The sequence below is a fragment of the Opisthocomus hoazin genome, chromosome 7 (assembly GCF_030867145.1).
Source record: "Opisthocomus hoazin isolate bOpiHoa1 chromosome 7, bOpiHoa1.hap1, whole genome shotgun sequence".
Lineage (NCBI taxonomy): Eukaryota > Metazoa > Chordata > Aves > Opisthocomiformes > Opisthocomidae > Opisthocomus > Opisthocomus hoazin.
The window spans coordinates 45,550,729-45,564,724 of NC_134420.1; the positions used below are offsets into that span (position 1 = coordinate 45,550,729).

The window sequence follows — 13,996 nt, forward strand, 5'->3', positions numbered from 1 at the left end:
CGCGGCGGCGATGGCGGCGTTGGCACGGTTGGGTGGCGGCGTTGGCGCGGGTCCTGGCGGCGCCGGGTCGAGCGCCGCGGGCTTCCCGGTGACGCAGGCGTGGCGCGGGGAAGAGCTGGGGCTGCGGCGCGGGTGGTGGCTGCAGGCAGCGGTCCGGACGCCTGGTTTCCAACCAGAGTTTCTCCCCACTTAAGGGCGTTGAGCTGATCTAGCTGTGAATTGTGCAGGGGAGTAAAATTACCCTAAAAACACAGCAATGATTTGAAGTGTTTAAAATGGCGTACTGTAATATTACAGTACTGATGTCCTAAAATATTATACGATAAACAAAAGGATGCATTTTATTGCACACTATACAGCTAACTCTGTCTGGTCTCTAAAAGCCTTTGTGAAAATTACGGTTGAGGTTAGTTTATTAAAGAAAGCCACGACAACATAACTTATGATTCCTTAACCAGTTAACTGCCTGGTCTGTGAAGTTTCATGTCTGTTCTCTGTGGTGACTGCTGGCTTGAAAATGTCGAGTTTGTCAAGTACAGAGGGCTGGATTAGCAGTACCAGTTGAAGGCAGGGAGATTTAGGAAGGGAGTTCCAGTAACAGGATACTCGCACTCAGGCTGAGCAGTAATGGAAATGATGTTCCCCCTGTTTGAGAACCTGACTGATGAAATGAAGTCTAAAGAAACAAAGACTCAATACACTATTTCAGGTTTTGATGTCAGTAGATTTTGTTGGTCCATGTGACAGCTGAAATTCTGTCCTTTACCACTCTGGGGCCACCCACTTGCTGGTTCCAAGCTGACCTTGTTCCAGTTTCATATCAGCAGGCAGTCATCAGGAGGCTGAATGGAGATGAACAGCATGTGTTTACTGTTGGCTGTACCACTTAAAGTCTGCTCCCTCAGTGAAATTTGAGCATGGATGTAGGGGTAGAGGCAAAACAGTGTCGTGGTGTGTCAGAGGTCTCCAGAAATAAATTTGGGACTTTTTCGTTGCCTTTGTGCTGTGAAAGCAGACGTGTGGTGATGAAAATACGCTGCCCGTTTTAGGTATGCCAGACTGTGTGACTTCTCCTGCAGCCAGGGTTTTCCAGAGGGGAAACTAGGTGAAGAGGCTGAAAATAGGATGTAAGCAAATATATCTGAGAGGGGGGTTTCCATTTCACAGTCAGTCACTTTTATGTAGTAACTGCAATTGAAATGGAAAACATTTTAGCTTTCTATTCTGTCTTTTCTCCTAACTAGTTTTTTTTAGTGCATCTGTGTTTCTTGCAATGAAATGGTTAGTCAGGGAAACAGTTTGAGTTGTTTTGAGCTCTAAACATTTAGTTTCCAACAATGTTTCAAATTGAATATGTAACGCATTTGGAATCTGCTTTTTCCTTCACTGAGGAATAGTCTTTTGTCTTAATTTTGCAATAGCCTCATTGCTTTATTTGATTTTGTTTATCTCAAGAATAAATGTGACCAGAGTAGAAAATTAGGAGCAAAGATTGGGTTTGTTGAGGATCACACAAAAGTAGTCTGTTGTACTGTGATTGAAAAAGAAATAATCTTTTTTGTAATTAGTTGTAGGAAAGAAAATCAAACAACTTAGGTTTGTTACATCAGAATGGTAGTGAACACTTTTGACAAATATGTTGAAAAGATGGCTTGCAGTAGCTATAAAACTGATTATCTGCAGTAAGAAAATACCTGTTGCACATTAAAAATAGACATTGATTCAGATCTTCATGCATGACTATTGAAAGTTCTATTAGGATATCACATGATGATCTACTATAGCGAGCTCCAACCTTGCAGGCTGCCATAGAAACACAACAATTGTAACAAGACTGTCACCTTTTGTACCAATGTCCATATGATGTTTTCAGTCGGATGCGTGTTTACTCTGGCTGCATTTAATTGGGACCTACGCCATTGAGACTGAGATGACATAATCACTATACTGAGTGGCAGAATCAACTTTTACTGTGATGACTTTCATGGTGCAGCTGCTCCCAGGTGTTTGTCTCAAATAAGCAAATGCAGTAATTTCATTCCCTTAGTGGCTACTTCATACCCCTGATAGGCCTGAAAAGACTGTTGTGCAGGAGCACATGGGAGATGTGTATGTGCTGTCAAGAAGGCAGGAAGAGATGGGTTTCTGGGCATGTAAAGTCCCTGCACTAGATCTGGGCAAAGTGTGTAAAGGGGTTTTACATACTCCTTTAGAATATAAGAGACTGAAGGGGAAGAGGAAGTGACCCATTCATCTCAGTGTTATTTTTGCAGCTGAATGAGGTTGTGCTGTTTCCAAGGAGCCTTGAAAATAAAGCTTTATCTCTTACTTTTAGATTGATGTCTTTTCTATAATGCTTTGGTTCTCCTTCCACACGTGCGTGTTTCCCAACTCCAGAATTTGCCCCAGAGCCCTATGTGGTATACGTTGGTCCTGTTCTGAATGGAGTAGTTTGTTCCTTCCAAAACCCTGTGTACTCCAAACTATGAAAACTGTGTCTGACACAGTCATCCCTAACCCCATCTGGCAGACCCTTCACTCCCAACTTCCAGTGTGATCTTCTCATTCTTTTGCCTGCTTTGTTGACTCTCAGCTGGTGGTCAAAGTCAGCTAAACTGCCTGCACTTGAGCTGTTTCCAAGGTGAGCTACCCTTATGTGCCCTGAGATGCCTGGGTGATTGTGGCTGTTCATCTTGCACCTGGATGTCATGGCTTCTTTGCCTGAGCTTAGGGAGAGAGAGAAGGCTAGTGAATTCAGTTAGACCTGCTGGGTCTCCTGAGAAGATCAGGGGCTGAAGAGCAGAAAACCCCTTCCTGGCAAACAAACAATACTGTGTGCACAGTGTGTGCCACAGCCCAGGCTATGTGTGCCATTTACCTCCTCTGCCTCTGTTCCCACCTAAGTTACCTCCTCCCTGTCACTGCAGGGGAGCAAAGAAATTTCCGAGGGGAGAAAACATGGAAGGAAGGAGAAGGCTGGGTCGAATTTCTGCTGTGGGTTCATGTGCCCCCTTCCCTTCCAGATACATGCCACATTGCAGCAAAGGGATCAGATTCCTAGTTAAGTGTTCATCCTCTGCAGTAGGAGTGCAAAACTTTGGCATGCTGCCGAATTCTGCAAAGCTCCTTGCACTGGGGTGGGGGCTGTTTTGGGCAGGAACAGTTCTTGTGGTTTCTTCTCAGGTGGGAATGACTGGAAGTCCTCTTGCGAGTTCTGTGGCAGGGTGGGTCACTTTGCTAGGGTTCAGTTTAAAATGACAGACTTGGGTTCATCGCTAGCTTCTGCAAGAACCATGCTGGCAGGATGAAACTCCTGCTGGTGCCAGCATGGGTTGAAAGCTTTCTGTTCACCCCCCTGATATAGGGGTGGTGAGCTGTAGTTAGGGTTGGGATTAGGCTAAGCCTAGGCTTCAAGGTGGTAGAGATTTCTGAGCTTGTGGGTTTTTTTACTTCTTTTTTTTTTTTTTCTCTCCTCCGCCCAAGAGTAGGGTGAATGCTGAGATTGGCTTAGATGAGCAAGTTATGACTAGTTTTTAGATGGGTGTGAGTTACTGGCTTGTAGCTAGGCGGAGTTTTCAGGATGGCAGGGGTAGAAGAACCCATTATTGGTGAATACAGAAAGTCCTGAAAGTGTGGTGTTTGGGGATTAGTGTTTTGGACAGCAGGTGATGGATAACTTGAGTAATTGTTGGAGCCTTACAAGTTCATTAGGATTGAGTGAAAGCTATTGCTAGTGGAGATGAAGGGCTTATTGGTATCCTTTTGGGTACGTGTTGTTGTTGGGCTATGAATGAGACTAGGGTGAGAGTTGATATTTGGGAGTTAATATACTTGAAGCAGTCACTTCATATGGCTGTGGTTAGGCCAGAGCATTAAATTTAGAGGTGGCATCAGTAAGGACAAATATGTTATCTAGTCTGCAACAACAGTGATCAAAAAACTTGCTTATAGTTGTTGTTTGATTGTAGGATGGCCAGTGCTGCACAGTTTAATTCTGCAGGTTTTGCAGAATAACGAATTTAGACGAAGTCCATTGTTGCCTTGTGGCTAATTTTTAGTTATGGGAATGATATGGTCATTAGCTTGTAGATAAGGATAGGGTTAGCATTGCAGTTAGAATTAAATACACTGATATCAAGCCTGAAGACTCCTGAATCATGAAGATGTGCAGTCATAAGTCTAGGGAAACCTACAAACATGAGACATTTGCAGATAGGGTTGAACAGCTTTTTTGGTGGTTTTTTTTTTCCCACCCAGTTCTCTGCTAAATACAGGCCACTGGACTCAGTCAGGACAGGGTTACTATTCAGTAGGGCAGAATCCTGCATTGGGTTAAGAGCCAGGTTTGCTGCTAAATCCTGTAACATCTGCAAGGATAGAGGACAGCTTGTCTGAGTGGGGATCAGGATTAGCTGTGAGTTTGTTTCAACTGCAGTATTTTGGCTAGAACTAGAGTTAGTTTGGGGGTTAGAGAGAACACTAGCCTCAGAGCTTGATCCACTACTCAGTCTTGTAGGTCTAGCAAGCACAGAATAAAGACAGGTAATGTTTTATGGCGAGTGTTGAGACAACTGCAGTAGGAGAGTGCTCAGAGTCTGAGAGCATTGCAGCCCAAGCTGCAGGCTTTATCCTGCTTACTTTCTGTCCTCCTGCCTCCATTTAATTCAGGGTGGATGTTATACTTTTCATGTGATATGATGTGCTAGGGTGGAGGGAACTTCTGGGAGGAGAGAAAAGGAGGGGAAGAGGGGAGACCAAGTGGGAAATGGGTGGTGAGAGACAAAGGCAGTTGGAGTTTTTCTAAAGTTTCTCTTGCATCTTCCTTTACCCCAGAGGCTACTGATAATGGAAGCAAGCAGAAGCACATGGAGTCTTTTGGCAGGAGGATAAAAGACTTGGCTGCTTCCTTAGCAGCAAGAAATAGAGCTAGATGAAAACATCATAAATTCAGCACACATTTCTTTTCCTCAGTTACCTCGGTGTTAGGGAATCTTTCTTGGGGGTGGGTCAGATCTTCTGGGGTGGTCCACAGCCCTCCATTACTCGATTCACGTAGCAAGGAATGAGTTGGGATTTTGTTCAGGTCACTTGGTCTCCTTTGCCATCAAATGGTTATGCAGCAGAATTAGGCCACCTTGCGACACAAGAATGCTCCTTTCTTCCAGTCCACTGTGTAAACCTGGTTTGTTGTTCTCCACAGTCTTTTCAAACTACTACTTTGTCACCTCTGTATTTGGAAATTCTCTTGACATGATACATTCCTCATATTCCAGTCAGTGCAATCAAGCAAGAAAAATCTGGTTCTTATTTTACTGATTTTTTGAACACCAGTTGCTTGGCTAAAATACAGTTGCTAACCTTAGCTTGTTTCCAGTGTATATCATCTGAAGATCTTGCTGAGCAAAACACAAACTTGGTTTCCCGATGCAGTGCTTTTTCTCAGATCTGTATCTTCCTTACATTAGCTAGAATGTATAAGGAGAAATACAAAGAAATAAAAGCAATTGAAGAATTTCACCAAGGTTTAATAATGGCATACCTTGATAAAGTATTTCTTTTTTCCTGTTCATTAGCTTGTCACAGAGGCAGATAGGATTGTAAACATGAAGTCAGAACAGTAACTTTTAACTAAAGAATTAAACTAAGCTGAATTATCTGAATTATCTGAGTAGCTGATTTTTAAGGAGCATATTTTATCAGGAACCTCTTGGACATGGAGTCCTTTACTTGCAGCTCATACATTCCACTAGGTGGGATCTTGAGGCATGTTTACATAATGCAGTCTGCATACACTACCATCTCTTTTTTTAAGTGTTCGCTGTCTCCGAATATTGCTAAGTTCTCTGATAATACTTCTAAACTAAAATTAGTGTGAGCACATGTTGATTTAAGACACTTTGAAATGTCACTTCTTGGAACTTAAGTACTATTGAATGGTCCTTTACCATTTGGTCCAAGTTGAGGCACTGGTCTCCAGCTGTGGCTAAAGAGAGATTCTTCTGATGCTGCAGAGGTCTATGTGGAATTGTCCAATATAGGGCTTCATTATAATTTATTACAATTAGAATAGATTTAAAAGTTATCATAATTTCGTGTTATCTATCCAATGCCTTATCTCTTAGGATTTGATTAGATTCATTTTAGAACATCAGCAATTTGAGCACGTTTTCATTACGCTATGATGATCATGTAAGTAGATACAGTTCCTACAGAAATCTGTAAAACATAAGTGCACTTTCTTCCTGTATTATGCATTGTTTCATCTTTCTGATGATAAATTTAATTTGTTTTTGTATTCGTCATTGGTTTGGTTTCTTCTGTGCCATCCCCTTCCTAAGTATCTGTAAAATATTTCATATATATATGGGAATTAGTAGAGAACTTTGAGAGATACTTCTATTTTTTTCGCATGAACCTTTGTTTTTTCTTTTCTGCCTTTTTGTCATGCTATAATGTCATGGTTTAACCTGGCAGGTAGGATCATGCAGCTGTTCACTCGCCCCCCCCCGGGATGGGAAGGAGAAGGTAAAACTCTTGGGTTGAGATAAAGATAATAAGACAACAAAGGAAATAATAATAAAAATAGTAGAAGAATATGCAAAACAAGCGATAGACAATACAATTTTTCTCACTGCCTGATGATCGATTGCGCAGCCAGTCCCTGAGCGGTGGTTGCAGAACTTGTGGATTTCCCAGAGCTCACAGATTTTATGGACCTCGCTGAACTTGTGAATTTTGCAGAACTTGCTGAACTCCCAGAAAAAGGTTCAAACTCATGGAAAAGGATCGAACTCATGGAAGAGGACTGAACTCATGGAAAAGAGGGTCCTGCCCCCTGACCAACATCCCTCTATACATTGAGCATGATGCCTATGGTATGGAATATTTCCACTGGCCAGCTTGGGTTAGTTGCTGGGCTGTGCTCCCTCCCAGCTCCTGCACACCTGCTCATTAGCTGAACATGGGAGACTGAAAAAAGCCCTTGACTTCTTACCAACAACTAAAAACATCAGTGTATTAACAACATCCTTCTCATACTAAATCCAGCTACTGGGAAGAAAATTAACTCTATCCCAGCTGAAGCCAGGACATATAACTAGTTCAGTGTTTCAGCAGCTTGTTATAAAGTCTTGTGTCAGTTTTTTTTTAAATCTAATTAATGCCATCTGGTTCTATTTTACCTACTTTTTTATTGACACAAGGAAAGAATTTTGAGAGATACTCTTCTGCAAAAGGTGTGCACATGAAACTCTACCAGATCATGTTCCAGAGAGTTTGCACAATTTTTAGTGATTGGTTCAACCATATTACAGTGTACAGATGCTGGGTGCATAGGTTTATAGTTATCTGTATTGCTTCTAGAAATGTTGAAATAGAGGTAGAACGTGTGGTGCCGTTCAGTCCCCCAGAACAGTTGCTGTGTCTTTTGAGACTGCGAATAGTAGTTAGCATAAGCATTTAGTGACAGTGTGATTTTTAAACTAGAATAACTAGCTTTACCACCCTGCCAGCTGTTCATTCCTGCCCCCTTTGGCCTCTGCAAGCGTGCCAGGAAACAAGTGAGCATAGCCCCATGGTAAGCAGGGCGCAAACCTAGCTGACAAAATAATGTTTTGGTTTCTTCTGGGTGTTTTTTCAGCTAGATCAGTTCCTTGTTCAGATTTGCTTCAAATGTTTGTACCAGCGTAAGGAGAGAAAGCAGCATGGAGGTATATCCGGCTATCTGGTATTTATGTAGCATTTTTCCACATGGATATTATAGACTAGTAATTAAGTCTAGTCTAGTGTAATTGAGGCTAGTCTGCCTCACTTACTTGGGATGCTGTCTTTTCTATGCAGTTGATGATGCATTGTTTTTATATTATTCCACTGTCTTTCTGTAATGCCCATTACATGGTATTTAAGCAATCAAGTAATTTTTTCCTGGTTTAGCATTCTGTTAGGTGGTTTGCCCTAAGATGAAAAGGTTCTGAAATAGTGTTTTTAATTTTGAAAGCACTGTGAATTCAAAATATTTCTGCCTTTGCAAGTTTTTGTTTGTTTGTTTGTTTTCAAAGAAAGCTTGGTATTGTCCGTTTCTATACTCTTGTACTTATGACGGCAGCCTTGCAAAGATGAGGGCGTTTTTCCACTGAGGACGGCCGCACAAACTGCTTGTTCCTCCCTCCCTGTTCAGTGTGCTCAGGACAGACGTTTCAGAAGTGCACTGCCTGGATTGTTGAGCTCCAAGTTTTGCACTGGCCTGGTGGCTGACCCTCTTCTGTCTGGTGTAGGCAGGCAGGAACAAGTCCCACCACAACACTGCCTGCTGCTGACAGAGGACTATGAACAGGCAGCACAGAGCGCATCCCGGACAGGTTGTCGGTGTGCCTGCGAGTAACTTGGTGTTTGTGACAGTATCTCTGAAGGCTACCGCCACAGGAGTTTGTGACTCCTGGATTATTTGTTAACTCTAGAAGCATCTAACAGAGGGCAGACAAGTTGTGTGCAATCCAGAGTACGTAGGGATACCGTACACAATACTGAGAAAAGCCTTCCTGCTTATGAGGGTTTGAAGGGGATTTCCAAGCTTTGAAACTGTGGGGGAAATATGCAAACCCTTCAGGCGTAGCAACAAACAGATTTAAGAGTGCTCCAACAAGGCGCCTTAAAAAAAATTGGCTGGATTTCAGTTTGACAGCTGAATTTTATTTCTCACACTCTAGTGCTCATTCCTGTGTTTTTCTGCTGATACCAAGAAACATTGCTGAAAACAAAGCAACCCCCATCACTTTGTATTTTATGAAACTGTTAAAAAGTGAATGTTTTCACTTCTCTAAAAGCTGCACTTATGGTGTTGAAAAACACCCTGCATGATAATAAGAGTAGAGTTACATAATACTTAAGTGCAGTATAATATTATGTTAATTAGAATTTGCTTTTTCCCTGCTCTTGAGTGTATTGTCATTTAACACGGAGAGGGTAAGCACTGCTTTTTCTGTTGTACAAAGCTTAAACTATTGTGAATGCTTCTGGAAACAATATATGTTAAATAATGTAGTTATGCCCTTTTTAATTTGAGTTTAGTGTCTCCCCCATTCCTGATGAGGGAGCATAAACTTTATTGTTTAGAAGAAGTGACAAGCAGCCTTTTCTGCAGTGATTTTAATAGGTTGTGGTAGGTTTTTCTTCTTTTTTTTTTTTCCAGAGTCCATGTGTTGTCATGAACATAATAGTCTTTCTTGTATTTAAAAATCCTCTGTGAATTTGCTCATGTATCTCCTTTGTATGTTGTATTACTTTTGTTTTTTGTCATTTAGGTCAGCAGACATTTTGGATTGTTAAAGAATTTGAGCAATACCATGATTTTTATTTCTAGTTGCCAACATATTTTCTGTTTAGACTTGAGAGCAAAAATGCTCAAGTGATCTAAACTTTACATAATCTAAAACTTGTCATACCCTTAGATCTATTAAAGACATTAAAATTATTTCAGAATACTCATTTGAATTACTCTTATTGCTCTTATCAAAGGCCATGCTTGTTTAGTTATGTTTTCTTGGTTTTGTCTTCAGTTGTAATCTTTATTTCTATGTTATCACATTCAACATAGTAAATCTGTAAATACTAATAATGAATTCCTCCCCTCATTTTTGTTGCGCTTTTGAGGCTTGTAGTCTGTGTGTGAGCTGATATTGGAAGAAAACCATACATTTCTGTTTTTAAATAGTTAAAATAGTATTAATACTCTTACAGAAAAGTCCTGTTTTCAGATTTATTGCTACTGCTATTTCAAATCTTCTTGGCTGTGTAATCCAGACTTTTGAAGTCTGAGGTCACACTTTTTTTTTATTGTTATTTTTAAATGAATGGTTTAAAATTTCAAAACCAACCTTTTTTTCTTTCTTTCTTTTTCAAACAATAATTCCTATACTTCTGTTTTTTAAAACCAACCTCTAACTCTTGTTTTGCTGCAGTACCCCAGGTTGAAAGGTAAATATCATAAAATGTTGCAGTTTCACAATCCAGTCAGTTAGCATAGTCAGGGCTCCCTGTGGGCAAAAGTGATCCTGGTAGTCTCACTTGCTACCGGTCTCCTTCCTATTCCGTGTCCTGGCTGCATTTTCATGCAAGGACAAACCTCTGTAGCCTGCACCAGCCCCACTGCTCAGGTCAAAGTAAAGACTGTTGTATTGGCTCAGTGCATGTTGGCTCCATCCGTCCACTCCAGCCTTCCTCCTTGTGCCAACAAACGTGTGTGCGTAGGTAGAGGAGAGGGCAAGGCTAGGAATGAATGGCTGAGGGAAGGGGAAAGGTAGAAACACCTCTTTCTGTGGCAGCACCAGTACATACCAGTACAAAATGATGGTGAAATAGCGCGTGAGTCATGTGGCTGTTATGGAATACCAAAAAAATGTGGGACTGTTTTGTGCTTTTTGCCAAGATAGGAATGGGCTTGAGCCACCCACATGCTAGTGGTTAAACAAAAAATTATTTTAACTGTCTTGAATTCTTCACATCAAGATAAATTCCATCATGGGTTTGTTATGGCTGGCTCTTCCTTCCCAATCAATTTAGTCAGTGTGGTGTCCATTTGCAGAGATAAGTTTTCTTAGTAGAAGGTGTGGTGAATCATTTCTAATGGTTGCGTAGTTGGCATTCCCCTATTTTCCCAGCTAGGCAATGAGTGAAATCAGGTGGGTTTTTTAAAATTCCCTTTTCTTTGTACGTGGCGTCACACAGGATATCACTGGAGCCCGCCATGAGGCCCTGCTGCCAGGAGGCACGTTCACGTGGTGCACGGGCGCTGGGGGGTCTTGCAGCGAGGTAACCGCCTTGCTGTGTCGCAACACTGTTGTGTGGCTCCTGAGCATTAAGAGGGGCTTGCCAATAAGCAATGCTGAATGTGTTTTTAAAGTTTTGTCCCTTCAGCTGCCAACTCTATGGAAGCAAGTTTGAGTAGCCTTTCCAAGGCTGGGAGTATGGGCTTTTCCTCAGAAACTTTTTGTGAGATTAACCCAGTCAGAACAAATTAGAAATCAGCATAAAGTTTGCTGTGTTTGTTTCGGTCCTCTTACCAGGAGAGGGGCAGATGTTTTGCTGTTTGTCGGCATGTTGGAGGGGTTCATCATGTTGGAGGGGTTCATCAAAAGTGCCCCTTGTCATGTTCAGCAGGAAGTTTCCGTGTAAACGTTCCTGTGGCATACGCAGGGCTGTATGTAGATCCTGTGTTGCATTCTCCGTTTAGATGGGGAAGCCTGTGTGAATAGCTCACTTTTTTTTTGCCTAAACCAGCCTTCATGTCATTTTTGTACTGCATTGATGATTATTGTGTCTGGCTTCTCTTGATCATCTGTACCCTGGCTGCAGCTGTGCTCTACTTCATTTACTGCTTACAAAGAAGATCTTCAGTTTCTTCTTACAGTTGGCTAGTGAGGGAAATATCTTTAGAGAATTGTGCGTGAATCATCTCGTTATTACTGTGGCTGTAAGTAGGATCTGCATGAAATCCAGACAAATCCTGATCTTTGAAAGCTCAGCGTCCTTCAAATTGTGTACTTTCTCTCTTATACTGTAAGTCCATGTATGTTTGAACATCATCTTTATTACATCTGGATGATGTAGCCTGCTACTTGTTCCCGGGCTTCACCCTTTTCCTTCCCTGTGTCCGGAGAGGATGGGAAATGTGGCAATTCAGAAGCTGTCTCTCAGGGGAGCAGACCTGGATCATCTTCTCTGTGGTTCTTCATGTACCTTTTTTTCTGGAAGAGGAAAGGAGCACTCTTATGTGTTGCTGGGGAAATATGGATGGCAAGGAGAAAATGAACAGATCCTTTGGGGATTTTCAGTCTCTCTAAGGCTTTTCACTGGAGTCTTCTGTATTTGGTCACATAAGTTAAACTTGGCCATTTGTCTTCTTCACTTACTTGGCTATTAACTTCTCATCTCCTGGTGTGGATAAGAGTCTCCTGTGGCAGCAGACCGTCTTTCCCTGCTGTATTGCACAGTTTACTGGTAGTGAGGCAAAACAGTGGAGCCAATTTGGGAGTCTGGCAGGGGCATGCTGTCAGGCATCTGTTGAGAATGGAGTAGGAGATGTGGCCAGGAGGAGATGGCTGGGAAAGGTGGGGTGGCCAAGGGAAGGACACCGAAAAGGCTGCAGCTTCTCCCCAGCTCCAAAAGTAAACCCCAGAGAGCCAGAATCTGAGAGGTGCTGAGCCTATCCTGATACCTCTCAGCAGGACCCTCCTCGCAGGTCCTGCTCCATCTGCTGTGCTGGGAGAAGAAGGGGAGCCAAGCAAAAGCAAAGAGTGGGCAGAGAGGAGCGCTGATCCATCAAACTAATCTGCTGCTCCCCCAACTTATGCTGTGATGTTCACTTGACAAAGCACTCTGCCTGTCAGAGAAAACAGGAACTGCTCTAGAACTGTTGTCACTTGAAATAAAATACAACACTGAAAATTCTGCACAAAGTGTTTTGTATTGAACTGAGCCCTCGAAGACAAGAGGACATGTATGTTATACTTTATAAAAATGTCTACTTGGCTGTAACAATGGTACTTCAAATAATATTGGCATTTGTTGGCATTAGAAAAATAACACTCTGTTGGATTGTTTACTGTGTGTTTTCATTTGTTTCCACTTTGTTTTGTCTTTGCCATTTTCACTCATCTTTTTCTCAGAAATCTCCTATTTTACCTTCATGTGGGCTGTGTGTGTTTTCCTTCTTTTTATCTTTTTCATAATTCAGACAGCCATCCAGTATTACAATGAGGACTCATCTGATTGTAAACTATGGAGAAGTCCACCGGATGGCATAAGCCCAGAAGTCAGGAATCCTTGTTGTTTGGTTTTGCATTTGTTTCTCCTCCTGCTCCCTGTGACCGCCTTTGCTAGTGTCCTGGTTTAACCCCAGCCAGCAGCTCAGCACCATGCAGCTGCTCACTCACTGCTCCCAACAAGATGGGGAGAGAATCAGAAGGGCAAAAGTGAGAAAACCCCTGGGTTGAGAGAAAAACACCTTAATAGGGAAAGCAAAAGCTGTGCATGCAACCAAAGCAAAAGAAGGAATTCATTCCCTGCTGCCCATCGGCAGGCAGGTGTTCAGCCATCTCCAGAAAAGCAGGGCTCCATCATGTATAATGGTTACTTGGGAAGACAAACGCCATCACTCCGAACGTCCTCCCCTTCCTCCTTCTTCCCCCAGCTTTATGTGCTGAGCATGATGTCACACGGCATGGAATATCCCTTGGGTCAGCTGGGGTCAGCTGTCCTGGCTGTGTCCCCTCGCAACCTCAGCCTCCTCGCTGGTGGGGCCGTGTGAGGAGCTGAAGAGTCCTTGACTGCTTAGCAACAACTAAAACATCGGTGTGCTATTAACATTCTTCTCATACCAAATCCAAAACACAGCACTGTACCAGCTACTAGGAAGAAAATTTAACTCTATCCCAGCCGAAACCAGGACACTGTCTTGGTGTCCCTGTCAGATGGCAATGAGAATATTTATTTATCTATATAAAATACATTGTGATTGGGGCTGGGGGAAATAGTTCACAAGTGTCCACAATTTCTTTTTGTTGCAATTATTTTCTTGCCCAGCTTTTTATACTTTCTCAATAATAACATTTATTTAAGTCATGGAGAAATGAAAGATCACATAAAAGGCGATTGATTCTGGTGGTGCTAGACTGAGCCCTGTGTTGTCTGTGTTCTCATCAGTGTGTTTTTGACCAACACACCTCTGTTCACTTGGAAATTATACCTGAAATTGTAACATCTGAGTGAGGCATCCTTATATCACTTCATTGGTTTGTACTCTTAACACAAGTAACCCTTTTCCTGCTATAATTTGTCATAAGCATTCTGACTACATTTGAAGTTGGTGATCATTTGTTACTGCCTGACGGCAATGTGTTTTCTGGACAAATACATTCTTTCTTTCATTCCTTTCTCTGAGGAAGAATTGTGTGTGCTATATAGATTTTTGTTTGGATGCTGAGGGGATGTTTTTTCTTTA

The 13,996-nt window shown here is 42.1% G+C and overlaps 2 protein-coding genes across 4 annotated transcripts in view; both read left to right on the forward strand.

Moving 5' to 3' along the window:
• The window catches only part of PSMA6 (proteasome 20S subunit alpha 6), a 242,834-nt gene that overhangs the window by 179,492 nt on the left and 49,346 nt on the right, over positions 1-13,996 (forward strand). The window lies entirely within an intron of this gene.
• The window catches only part of PRORP (protein only RNase P catalytic subunit), a 55,044-nt gene that overhangs the window by 12,462 nt on the left and 28,586 nt on the right, over positions 1-13,996 (forward strand). The gene's annotated exons all lie outside the window — the stretch shown is intronic.